The sequence below is a fragment of the Triplophysa rosa genome, linkage group LG7, assembly GCF_024868665.1.
Source record: "Triplophysa rosa linkage group LG7, Trosa_1v2, whole genome shotgun sequence".
Lineage (NCBI taxonomy): Eukaryota > Metazoa > Chordata > Actinopteri > Cypriniformes > Nemacheilidae > Triplophysa > Triplophysa rosa.
The window spans coordinates 20,714,397-20,728,842 of NC_079896.1; the positions used below are offsets into that span (position 1 = coordinate 20,714,397).

Sequence of the window (14,446 nt, forward strand, 5' to 3'; positions counted from 1 at the left end):
AAATACTGTTTTTGTTAAGTGCATAAATACAGTCAGAAAACAAATTCACCAATAATTACTCCAAAAGGTATTGTCACAAAAAGCTTATCTTCTAGATTTCATTCAGTGCGAGTGCACTGGGTATAATAACACTGAATCAGGTTTTGTAAAACCCAAGAGAGGACTACGCACTCCCCTTCCCAGAAGATTTAATTTGGATCAGACTCAAAAACCGAGAGAACCTCGTGGATTTGTTTACATTGAATGGCAAAGTAGGGCCACCGCCACGGGGCTGTCTATTCATTAATTTCCAGTGGATTTTGGTCTAAATTACTGCTATGCATTTCATACTGCTCGCTTTCAAAGGGCGTCTCTGCGGCCATGAGAAACGTGATATCCAGTGTGAGGGAAAGGATTCACTCACTCTGAGGAGCCAAAGCAATTTCAAATGTTCAAGCTTTCAACTTTTGAAGTTTAATGTTTTTATCTGAAAAGTAGGCTGTTTATTATTTATTTGTTTATGTAACAAGGTCCCCGTGTTCCCTGCTGGGGAGATCATTTGTTTTCTGTGCAAGTAGAGAGAGAAAAATCCCCAAGTATAACAAGAGACGAACAGTTAGTGCTGATTTTCATTTGCATAAATTTTCATATATTTTAGTGAAAATAATAGCGGTGCAGAGGAGAGCTCCGCTCAGTTGAGTCAGAGGGAAGAAAATCTTAGGAAGGACCAAATCGGAGGGAGAGAGTCGGTCACTGATGGACGAACAATGCAGTATTTGAGACATTTTTTTCTGTTATCATGGAATAACACGGTAAGTTAACATTTACTAAATCGGTATTTGGCGGGCATATAAAAACTGTAATAACATGCATACTACGCATGTATACTATATGTGTGTGTATGAATATATAGGCTATATATACTGTATATCTGTGTGTTTGGTAGAATGTTTCTTCCGCATGGAAATCAATGAGACTCTTTAGCTTTATAAATAGCAGACGGTTAAGCTGCTGTTTTGTATAGTGAATGTCCAGTGGAGAATGTGCAATTAATCAAATTTAACGGAAGACCCTCGGTGGAATTGTCTAGAATGTCGCGTACATGTGGAATATCGCGTCGTTTACATAAATCGATCGTTTACCTCTCTGCCAAAGTTTGGTGAAACTTGGTCGGTAACGCTGCCATGTAGACTACTGTGGAAGAGCGCGATGTGTAAGCGGTGTGTGAATGACGGAATGGTTTTAGTCAGTACCGAACAACTGACTCTGGTGAGAGAAACCACTGCACACTAGAGCTAACCCAACATAAACAAATCTTGATCATAACGGATAGCAATTAAAATATGCATAATCTGGATATGCACATATTAATACATAATTTAATATGAATTAAAACAGGCAATACAATAATACCATAATTAATTGTAAAAACATTACTAATAATTTGTAGGTTAAATAATGTTTGATACAAATATAGACTGTGATAAAAACAACTTTAGATTAATAGGATTTTAAAATGTAAAGAACGTTTTCGGATCAATCTAACATTTTCCCTATTTCCTTTGGGTTCACTTTCTGTGCCCTCCCGGTCGAAGATGCCATCTCTCTCGCAGCCCCACTAAGACCGTTTGTTTCATTCACGGGCAAAGCATTTCTGAACCCTTCCTCTCGGTTGCTATGGTGAGCGGAATAAAAGAGAGAACACTGGTCGCATTAAGCTATATGTTTGTGCACTGGAGTCGAGATGAAAGAGCCACAGTCAAGCCAAGACCATCTACCAATGAGCCAAACTCACCAGTGAAATTCGTGTGTCTATAGAAATACAATTGCCAGAAGAACAGAAGGTATATACCTAAAATAACTGGATTCAAAGATCACAAAGATTAGATTCACTCTTACAAGCTTGACCGTGATTATTTTGTCACCAGCAGGTGTCGCACTTAGTCACGATGGTAAAAGCGCTAATGGTGAGTAATTGGGGTATTGTCCGCTATTATTGATTTATTCTTATTTTTGAAGAGATGCACGGAGTACTGATATGGAAAGCTAATACCTGTTGAAATCATCAGGCGAAATGGAGAAAACACCTCTGTACAACTCATTTATTTAAAATACATTAATGCAAATGATTATTAGGCTATTATTTTTCAAAGTAACAGAATTGTAGAACCAAGTATAATGCAAAACCCTTTCATAGCCTACAGTATTTCGAATACAGAATTTTAACTGACTTTGATTGATAATGTACAATTGGTATTGCTTTTTAAAAATGTAGCCAGAAGTGTAGAACTGAAACTGTTATTATATTTGGCTCAAATTAACACGGTCTATTTATGAATGTTAAATGTTTCTTTAGCATTGTTTAAAACTGTACCAGGCCAAAAATGTATTGAATAAAATTAATTGATATAAATAAATTATGTCATGATCAGATGTGCCTGCCTAAATCACCCAGTTAACATTATTTCAGTGATTAGGTTTGAAATCACAAAAAGCAAAATAGAGAATAAATTGATACAAATAAATAATTAAAGATAAATATGAAAATTATAAATATATTATTTAAACAAAAATAGTTTTACTACGTTATTCATTTGTTTTGTTTAATTTAATTTAATGTATTGGTTGGTTTTGAAGAAAGGCGGCAGGCTAGGTGTAACCTGAAAATACTGCTGAATTGTCATTAATTAGAGAAACAAATCCTCAAAGCGCTAAGCTCATGTCAACAGCGTGAAATTGTAGGCCAGAGCTTTGGCGTCCCCCCAAAGAAAAGACGCGATGTGCCTTATTTTCCTTTCATTCAAGGAATAAAATATCTTAATGAGATGGTACATTTTACTGCTAATTAATAATAATAATATTATTATTATTATGCATATTTGTTTTATATAATTTTTGTTTTTATATATTTGGAAACGAAGGGATGGCTATATCTGTCACTGTAATTCCTCAATATTGCCAAACTCCACTTTCAGTGTTGACATTTTGATCTATAGGACAAAATCATTAACCTAAATTCGATAAACCACCGATTTAAATATTTGACGCCTTTCCCGAATGTAGGCTACTGTATTTAACAAGACACTGTTTCTTCAACAATATGAATACAATGTTTTGTGATAGGAGGTCAGAGAGGGAGAGAAATCGACTAGACCATGTTATTTTATAATTTGTGAGTGCGAAGGAAATTATTTTATATGCTTGTTCTATACATAGAAGCTCATTGAGTGCGTCACGTCGTTCCGCCTTGTTTATTCCACTGCTCCCCTGTGCATCATTTCCCGTCGCACCGGCCCAGGAGACGCGCAGCTCATGACCGAAATGGCGAGAAATGTTTCATAGCTCTATACGTCTTGCACGAAGATTATCCCAGCTTCATTATTCGTAAACATTCCAGCCAGCTCCATATTGATCGTACACTCTCTCATTGGAAATCAATGCAAATGTAATAATGTGCTTCAAATGACACGTGGATTCATCATATATTGTTTATACACATTTAAATAATTAGACACATGTATACTTTTACACGTATATGTAAATAGACTTATATTTAAAACACTAAAATATTGACTTAAAATATACACTATCAAATCAGACTAATGTTATGGCTTTAGGATTCAGTCAAGACCAACCTCAAAATTCATTCATGTCAGAATGTGACACATGGCTGCATGTGGAATGTCTTCTGCCTTGTGTGTTTGTGTGACAGCTATAGTTCTCCCGTCCCATGTGGACTAACAATATTATCATCCTATAACACACACTGCTCATCGCTACAATATCCTACTGTCCCATTACGGGTCAGGGTGCACTTTGATTGAACACTTTATTATATATACATCATTCATACATGTTAGGATTATCTCATATTCCATCTTAATTATGCATCAACATATTAATCTGATGAAAAAGTTGCATGAGCTTTGTGACGTGCCCTTCACCATTTAAAATGTATCCGTTGTGTGTAGACTGAAGTGGTGCCCTGCGTGTTTTTGTTTGTCAAACAGCAGCGTTCCCTGAGGATTGTGGTTTGTGGTACCTCCCTGCTCAGGATTACATTAATCAAAGCATTTATTTCCCCAGAGATGCACAGCACAAATCATCCCAAATCCCAATCAAATTGAATAACAGAGGAACTGTGCATTGGAAGTGACCTCGACACTTTTTCTGTTGCTTGTTTCGTGAGAAAAACAGGTCTCTTGCCATTTCGGCTTTATTCAGAAATACAAACGTCTCGGTATGTTAGTACATACAGGAGATGAGAGGAGTTTCAATAGTTGTAGCTGACGTTGACGGTAGAAAAATGTGCAGTTTTTGTCTATCTATAATGCACTTATAACAAAATTGTTGATATCTACCCCCTAGCATATGAAAAGAAGATAACATGCAGATTAAATGAGTGCTTTTATGCTTATATACAAAATAAATGCATTACTGAGCGAGTCCAAAACATAATAAATCCGCAATAATGCGCATGAACAGGCTCAATATATACAGCCTGCGATACGACGCCTGTTACAGGTACTGCAAATAAAATAATACAGCTGTAATTTTCCTCATGTGTTATTTTAATGTGGCCGGTGTGTGCCGTTTGAGATTCATGGTGAACGTAGGAAGGAAAACGTGGGCCTCTTTATGGCAATGCAGCGTGTTGAAACACAAATTCAGCCCGGCTGCTTTCAGCCCAATCAGGGATAAATGATAGACTTTGTCCTGGGTTGCTGGATAGGTGATGGAAGCGCGGGAACGGTTCCGTAGAAACTTGCCTTTCAATCACACCTGTCTTTGACGCCACCGGGCAACCGATACAATGTTAAGGTTCATCATTACAAATGCAAAGAGATTTTTTTCTCTTGCCTGGCATTGACCGAGGTTCTCAGAGGAACACGGCGTATAGGCTTTAGTTTTAAAATACATAGAAGGAGCCTTTGTGCGACCTGTCTGTCTCAAGCTGTATGGCGAGAAAACCATTCTTTTGACAGGATGGGGTGTATGACCGATTTTCCTGTGCATGACTCTGTGTAAACTGCAGAGTTAGCAAGTATATGAAATCTCCTGTTTCTGTATGTGTGGGCACGTGTGGTTGTCAGAACATCATCTGCATGAATTACGTTCCAACCCACAGCAGAGACTTTCTAGGTGCTTATATTTGGAAATGGGCTTACATACATCTGTATTATTTGGGCATCCTGTGTGTTTCTTCGAACTTTAACCATGTCTCTACCATTTTTTCCGCTCTGTCTCTGCTTCTAATGCTCTTCCTCTTGCCCTGCTCACGCACACAGCCCGCAGGGTCACAAAAGCAACGTTTGCCAGCCTGCTAGATGTGGCCTGACCTTCTGCCAAACGGCCTACCACACATTACTCATTACTCAGGCCGGGCACATGGACAGGCCCACAGCAAAATGCTGCCCTTAACTCAGGCAACGTGTAATATATCATTCGAAACTCCTCCACCTCTCTTTCACTCGCTTTTATTAAAATACGCACACTATGCGTGTATTGCAATGCTTAGAGGCTGAATAATGGCCATGTTAAGGAAACATATGTGTCTCATGTGTAAGGTGGAAAGGTCAACGAGTCTAATTTCTGGTATGCACAATAATGGTTATACAGTATGCTTGCAGTGGGTGATCGGAGGTCGTGAAAGAAAGCGCAGAGCATTAAAATTGTGTGTTAACACGTGTTAACAATTACTTTCTGTTATTGTTGTGTTTGCATATGAGCCATAAGTGTCAATACTTTACTTAAGATGCTGAATAGGATTATTTAAACCAGTGGTTCTCAAACTTTTTTGTTGTATGGCTCCATTTGTGTAGGGTACATCGCTTTGCGGCCCCAAAAATAAAGACTTATAATCTTAAACTATAGAATTTTAATTAAACCATAAACATATTCAGTTATACAATGCTGGAACATCAATTTTTTTGGTTGGTGGTCTTATTGTTCTAATGTTTGATTGCAGAACATTTATGATAATTTCTATATTTGCCGCAAAATCTGTGGGCCCCTGGATCCATCTTGGGGCCCCCCAGGGGGCCATGGCCCCCAGTTTGAGAACCACTGATTTAAACCAAAGCAGCTAACATCTGTAAATCAAGTATAGAAAATAGTGTTAAAAATCTTTCTAAAGTTCAGTTTAGGAAACCATGTAACATGGATTCATCCAAATGTACACGCATGTTATTGAAACTACACGTTTCTATAAAACAACATAGCAGAGCATTGCACTGGTTCAGTTCCCATGGAACACGCAAATTGACAAATGTATATTTTGGATGCAACGCGAGCCACTTTGGATAAAAGCGTCTCCTGAATGCGTAAATGTAAATGTATGTAAATGTAAAACTATCACAGTTTAACAAATAGGACGTCATGAACTGTTTAAAGCTTAGCAATGCATTTTTATTAGCTTGACTAAATGGAATATCACATTTAAAATGGTAAAATAGTCAATAAATTCAAGGATTAATCATTCACTTCAGTAAATGGGTGAGGGGGGTGCGTGATCAGATATGGACATAAACTATGTTAGCAAACATGGTGAGCATCTGGACACTTGGAGAAAAAGATGCCCGAAGACAAAATGTGCATCTTGTATTTCATACTGTATGAATATTGTTCAAGATGCAGTTTGGGCTTATTCTAACCTGACTCTATCTTTCATTTGCAGAAGACTCTTCCACCTTCCCTCCCACCTCTGGACAGGGGGTGTCTACGACAGCCCCAGATTCATTCTGCTGCATTGGGACGAGGGACAGAGTGGCCATGCTGTGAGCGCCGGCGTACACACACACGCACGCACACACGCACTTCTTCCGTTTTCAGCTTACACTGCTGCTGGAGTTCTTAGCCTGCTGGCTATTTTCTTTGAGAGACTATAAAAATATGCAAATGCTGTTGTTAAAGAGAGAATTTGAGTTTTTTTTTTCTGCTTGCGCTCATTGTGAGACTGCATAGCAAAATGCAGAAGTATTATACTTTTAGTCCATCTCTTTGCTTATAGAAAGACCGTGAACAAATTAAAAGGAGCTACTGCGATAGGTTAATTGAAATGTCATGACTGAAGTCAGCAACAAAACAAACAAACAAAATCTGTTGTCACAGATTTAACGCTCTCTTCCACTCTCTAAAGTTCTCATCATGGCGGACAAGCTTGAAAAACAGAGCGTCAGACCCTTGAAAAGTGCAGGAAAAAGTATGGGGCGAATTTGTAAACCCCTCACGGTGCCGAGAACACTTTTTGAAGTGATTATGAAGACAGTTCAGATCAAAGGCTTTGACAACTCTGAGTGCCCGCCAAAACTGAGCCCCTGTAATCGCACAGAGCCCTCCGTACAACACAGCTCACACCCCTCAAGCACCCGGCAGAACGCAACGCCACACTCGCACATACACAGATTATCAGGGGACAGAAAATGGCTGGAAAGTAAATACGGGATTAGAGTTTTCAATCTGAACAGCACCAATATAACCGAGGAGATTAGCATAACATTTACAGGTAGATATTAATTATCAACAGCAGGGAGATGATGGAAAAAAATCGGAAATTAAAACTCTGCTTGGTACGTTCTTATGTTTTAAAGAGCGGATTGGCATGTAACCTCGTTATATCTTAAATAATGTATTCAACGTTATTACATTATTCAATGTACTACAATGACTTTCTTAATCCTTCGCAAAGACACCAGAGAAGTCAGGAAAAAAGAGAGGTATTAAAAAGAGTGAGTGGAAAAGTGCTTTGTTGAAGTCAACAAACTCTTTTTATTTCTATATAATTATGTGCTCTGCTGTGCATAACTGCTTGGCAGCATTGTAGCAAATGTCCATCACTGGCTCTATTAGCCCTGCAGACAGACGGCCACTACATTAAGCACAGTATTTTGCTCACACTTTAGGAAAACACAAAATAAACAAAACATTATCAGAGATTTAAAGGGATAAGTCTGTGTTATATCAGTAAATAGGCTATACTTTCTGAAAAAATTCTGTCATCATTTACTCACCCTCTTGTCATTTCAAACCTGTATGATTTTATTTCCCCCTGCAGAACACAAAAACGACATTTAAAAAAAAGTTAGATTACCGAACAACCATGGTTTCTATTGACTTGCATTAATTTTGTGTCCATACAAGAGAAGTCAATGGGTATTGCCGTTGTTGACCAAAATTCTTCAAAATATCTTCTTTTGTCTTGACAAAATTTTGAAATGACAAGAGGGTGACTAAATAATGACAGAATTTTCATTTTTGGATGAATTATCTTTTTAAAACATTTTTGGAATATTTGAAATTAGATCAATCTACTAATTTCTTTCATTCCAAAACAATGTGTTATTTTAAAAGTTAAAAAAAGGATGAATTAGACTAAATAATTAAGAAAAATCATTCAATAAGATGTCAGAATAGCTAGAAACTCCTTGAATACTGGTTAATAAAATGCAAAGAGTACACTTGCAAATTCTAGGGGTGGCTACTTTGAACATCCCTGGTGTCCTTCTGAAACCTTATATCTCCATATTTCGTGATTATTCTTTTTGCCATAGATCATTATTATTAGTCACCCTTTATGTTTGTTACTGGGGTTTGCATATGTAACCAATAAAACGTATTAGAAAGTGCTTGTCAACTTTGACAACCCAGTAGTACTCATTTTAAAAGTACAGTGTTTTTCCATTTCCTGAAAAACAGCACATTTGGACATACAGGGTTTCAGAAGGACTGCGACAATATGCTAAAATACAACAATTTTGAATTATTTTAATTTTTAGCCACAACATAATTCCTATAGTTACATAGTTTTGATGAATTTAGTATTATTAGGTGTCCTTAAAATTTGGATGGTGATGTTGGTCAGTATAAACCTGTTTTTCACCATTTCCGCTACTTGATGATGTTGTATAGACATTTATTTATTTCCGTTTTCCTATTGTGTATATGTTTATTGTTTTGTGGTGTCATACTGGTGCTGATGTGAAACAATAAAGTGTGTGACAGCAAGTTCCCTCTCTGCCTCTTGTTTACGGTGCCACTCAGCGCCTCTCTCAGACTAACCGCTTGGTACAGTCGTCTCTGGATCACTTCCAGAACCCTCGGGTTCCGAGTGGCCCGGTCTCTGAAGAGCAGCCAACAAACGGGCCTTTCAGTGTGGACAGCAGATGGGGCGGGCCAGCCAGCCACTCGGAGGAACTTCTTGTGTCGCCAGACACAGAGATTGAATCCGCTTTTATCTGCCATCCCTCAGTGGACTACAATGAGCCTTCCTGTGCACTTAACCACGAGATAACACACACATACAGAAAAGAAATGTCTGACAGGTATTGCACAGTGCCATTTTTCTTAACTGCATCTTTTAGACCATGGAAGTTAAAATATGAAACACATTTGGAAACTCCAGCAGGCAAACACAAAGTCGGTTTGTGTAAATCATTCTCTGGATGGAGAACCCACATTCCTGATACACGATAAACAAGCTAAAAATTAATTTCAGAAGAATGATCAAAATCAACATTATTTAAGCAGTATGATCAAAGAGAGTGACTGTGCCAGGCTATACACAATTTCAAAGCTTGTTTTAATCAAAATTAAAATCGCTAATAATTTCATATAAGCCGTTAAATAACAGTAAAGTGTACAGTAAAGCAATTTTTTCAGAATTGTTTTGCTTTCCAACGTCTCTTTCAACTGTAGCAGAAACTCCCACTGAGTCTAGTCTCTCGAGGACACTCATCCGACATCACTGCGCTCGCCTGCTCGATCAAACCGCCGAGTCGACTGCTCCATACCGCCTCGTACTAACTGTGAGTGTTTTTTTTTTGACAGCTTGGTCACAGAGAACTGCAGGCTCTATTGATTGCCTGATCATTAGGAGTGACCAGCCAAGTGGCGACATAGCTGCAGACGCTGTTAGCACCAGCAAAAACCATCTGACCTCTCTTTAACGAACGGCCATCGAGTGACCAGACCTACTCATTGACCCATAATGGTCACCGTTAAGATAACTACACCCAGCTGACGGCCGTTTCATCGACTGCCACGGATCCGCTTGGACTTGTGCGGTTGCCTTCGGAAGGTCTGACGTGGATTTTTACGAGGAAATGTATTTCATATCTGATGGTTTAGCAGATGTCTGTATGCAGAACAGTTGGCAGGTGTGTCTGCCAGTACAATCCCACTGATGATACAGTTTACACTAGTCCGACACCCACTGCTGAAAGTCTGCGAGTGACACTGCTCACCTCCTGTTGCGCTATTAGAAAGCACAGCTTCCAGTTCAGAGCCTCGCACCACCCTGATATGTGTGTGTGTGTGCGAAAGAGAGAGAGAGACAGTGTGAAAGGCAGGCGGAGGGGAGGAGATGGAAAAGGCCACTGATCAGTAAGTGAATGAAGCGTTTCTCTGGTCAGTCCCTCTGAGGGGAAACACCCCGCCGAGGACTTTGTGGAAATAAACTCGATGAGGCGGTGAGTGTTTGACCTCACGTCTGTCCTCGCACCACCTTCGCCGCTCTCACGGCTGACTGACACCGACTACATCCTGTCTGCATCGAGTCACTTCCCGCCTGTCGTTACGTTGCCTGACCGACGTCTGTCAGATGCTTTTTTAATCTGTAACTAGTATGTATGTCAAAATAGCTCGTTCCGTTACTGTTCCGCCAATTTCCATTCATTCAGATTTCATTCCTTTTTATTAGATTGAAATAAGGACCTTTACGTGGTAACCAACACCATATGAGCTTAGCAGCATGAGAAACATGCGAAAGCTGAGAGCTTTGAGTGGTTGCTCTGTAGAGAACATGGATAGTGGAGCTCCAGGGGGAATAGACCCTTGTGGGGCAGCTGAAGGAACGAGGGGAAGAGCGGAAGCAGATTGCAGGAGAAGGCGGTGGCTTTGATGGTTGTAGGTAGCAGGTTTTTTCCCCGAACCGCTGCAGGAGACTCAAGCACGGGCCTCTACCGGCACAGGTGGTACTGCTCATTTCAATTTAGCTCAAATCTACACTTGAAATAGTGCGGCTGTCATAAGCAATCTGCGGCTCAGGACAGAGCACTGCCTCGGTCGAGGGGTGGTGAGAAGGGGGGTGTCAGTGTAGACTATGTTGAGTTCTGAAGAAGAGGCTACTGCCATATGCCCTCCCCGCAACCTCCTCCCCCCACTTTCACTGTTACTTTACTCTACCAAGCACATGTTCACCGCAGGTCCACTCATCCAGAACAACACAAAGAGAGGTCAGAGCAGTCAACAAGTTATTTACTGCAGGGGAGCTGCTGTGCCTCACACACCCCATCTGCTTTCAGAGATGAGACCGCATCCCCCATTATGTAACATTTTATTTTCTTATTGTTCTGACAAAAAGGTCTAACATGCGCCCGTAGGTTTTCTGTGATTGTGCTTCTTGTATCTGAGATAAAGCTCATGGGCGTCAGGAACGCCACCAACCGACACCTTTGGTGTTTAAGGTCTTACCCGCTATACGCATTGATGTTAGAAGAAAACACGGGGGCTTTGGTTAATTCCACCACAGATGCGCAATATAAAGAATACAACTTCAGTAAAGCGGACACTGTAATTATTCTAACGCATTGAACAGTTCTTATGGGATCTTTTTCTAATTAGATGCGTTATTTACTATTTTCAATTCTGTTTTACTAATTTAAAATTATGTTTGGGGCGGATATCTTGGGGTACCAACCACATGCACAAGCCAAATGTGTGTTTATTTAAAAATGTCATATTTTAATTCAGGGGCATTACTAGAACTAGGGTAGTGGAACTGTAGTCTTTTCTGGATAATGTTTTCATGGTAGCTTATGTGTTGCCAGCCTCTCTATCATCTGTTTGTCTGTCTATTAAGAGTGGTCTTTATCTTCTAAAACCTCAAATTTGAAAAGATTTTACATGCAGCACGTGTCAAAATTAATCCCTTTTGAAAAATAAAATAAAACTTCTAATATACAGAAATGCCAAAAGTGATGTCTGAAGGGCATATGTGACCCAGTCCGTGAAACCCCAGTTCACGGAATGGGTGTTACAGTTTTAATAATCCAACTCTTACCTAATAATGTGACGGTTATTGTAGACTGTTGTCATTCTACATATCGTAGTATTGTACAAACTGTATCCCTTTATCATTTAGTCACGGTAGCAATTTGCTAACATGTCTCACATTATGGTTTTGTCAAGTGTGCAAAGTTTAGCTGTGGTCACGATCCCCTTCAAACAAAACGGTTTGCTTGTCATTATTTTAAAAACGGACTGCAGCACTATATCATTTTATTATGTAAAGGTGTGTGCATTATCTTTGGAAGCTCTCGCTAACTTGCTCAGTTACTCCTCTCTGAATAATCAAAGTAATGATCAACTTTTGGATAGAGCTGTTGTTGTTCTCCCAGAGCTATGACGAAAAAAGATCAATAGAAAACAATAGTCTGAATGGTTTATGAAGATAGATGGAGTACTTGTGATATGATAATACTGATGCCATTTTCATACACTTACAGCATCTTTGTTTACAAAAAACTTCCTGAGATAAGAACTGTGGTAATGGGTGTTTCATTTCTGACACGCAGTGTATGAAGAAAGACCAATCACAACTGATTGGGCCAGTTGGCCAATCGGAGCACACTGGACTCCAGTAGGGAGGAGCTTAGAGAAGCGGAAAATTTGAACAGCTTCGGGTTTAGGGATCTTTGAGAAATGGATAGATACTAAATGCATATTTTAAGAAAATAGCACCATTTTTTTTTACCTTTGATACATTTGAACATGTTGTTGGGGATTCTAATACAACATTAGGACACGTACAAAAACCTTTAAACCTGCTCTTTAATACATCTTTAATCATATTGAAATAGAGCCGCCAATTTGGCCATCACTTTCGGCCACTACTGTACGACTCACAGTTGCATTTTTACTTGGACCATTGAAAACAAAATAACTCCACAAGAATTGAACTTGGGGTACTTGTCACCTGCTGTATCGTAAACACCCCCAACAAGCAGCTAAGATTTGAAACACAACACCAGTCAGTGTCCACCTAACCCTGAGATCTTCCTGGATAGCTGAGGGAGTTTCTATAAACGGAGCAGACGAGGCAGCATCTATAGACGGCGCAGAGGATGGACAGATCAGAGAAAGTGTTGCGTTCCTGGAAGTGTTTCCTCGCCCGAAAGCAGGCGTTTTTAAGCAGTGTTGTTCTAGCCTGGGGCTACAGCCCACTGGATCATGTTGAGCTCTTTCAGGGGAGGAAGAGAAAACACGGCAGGCCTCAATGAATGCAAATTCACCCCGCGTATCTCTCAGGCATCTTGACGTGGCTCGTAAATGCAGCCGCCCTCAAGGAGCGGGTGTCTGGTGTGGGAACCTCTAAATAATACACAAGTCCAGGTGTGAGGTGTTAGTTGTCCTCGGTGAGTGTACAAACCAGATAAAATATTTAACTGAAGAGCTTTCAAAATAACCTGGATGGTACGGTATTCCCTTGTCTTTTAAATTAAACTTAATCATGCTAATTTATTCATGCATCTATTAATTCGTGCCTGAGCTTTAAACTTTGGTGAATAACAATATTTGCCCAATCGAGAAGTTTTATAAAGCTAACTGGCATCTCCACAGCCAGGCATGGCTCGCTATACCATGACTATGAAGGATGGCACCAAGCTGCCCTCTTTGGACTAAGTGCCTTGCCCAATGAGCTGCCAACCTGGCCAGCTATTTCCCAGCATGACAGATCCTCTCAAGGAGGTGGTATTCTCTCTGGACTAACATGTGTTTCTGTGCCTGGTACCCTGCCCACTTCTATGCAGACTGTGCCAGGGCTCATGTATTTGAACACAGATAGGGTCTCAATGAGACTGCAGGAATGCTGGGAGATTGTCTATCTTTTATCCCCGGGCTTCAAATGAAGCTGAAATTGAGTTTTTAGCCGGTTTCTCTCACTCGCTTGCATGAATTTTGAGCAATGGCTTCTTGCCTGCAGCATCAGCAGGGAGTCTTTTCAAAGACTCCAACACTGCAAATGCAAGAACGCATGTATGCAAAAAAGACACAACTCTTGCTTTCTTTTTTATGCTTTTATAAACACACAGATACACAAGACGCGCTGGGAGTCTGCGGGCGGAGGACCCACGAATAACTTTCATGCACATTTGGCAAAAGTGAAAGTTTATTCTCAAGTTCAACGAGTGATGATTGCTTGCTTTTGCGCGCGTCTCCTTATGATTGAAGTCCTCAATATCTTCCCTCATATCCGCAACAAGTTCTCAATGTCATTTATTTATTTGTCCTAATGAATAAAGTTGGTCTGCAGTCTCTCTTGTTACATTGTTCATCAAAACCCCTGGCATCTGTGCGTTCATAAAGCTGTAAAGGAGAGCCGAAAAAAGTGTCGAAGAGCCGAATTGACAGGATTAATGGACGAGGAGCTGAGCGCTGCAATTACACCCTTCAGTGAGGGGCATTTTTC

General features: G+C 39.9%; 1 long non-coding RNA gene across 1 annotated transcript; it reads left to right on the forward strand.

Moving 5' to 3' along the window:
• The first annotated feature begins 118 nt into the window (after positions 1-118).
• LOC130556243 (uncharacterized) lies at positions 119-11,877 on the forward strand. The gene is made up of 3 exons (XR_008963201.1): positions 119-791; positions 6,656-9,299; positions 9,805-11,877. It is a non-coding gene; the product is annotated as an uncharacterized LOC130556243 (long non-coding RNA).
• Positions 11,878-14,446: the final 2,569 nt, after the last annotated feature.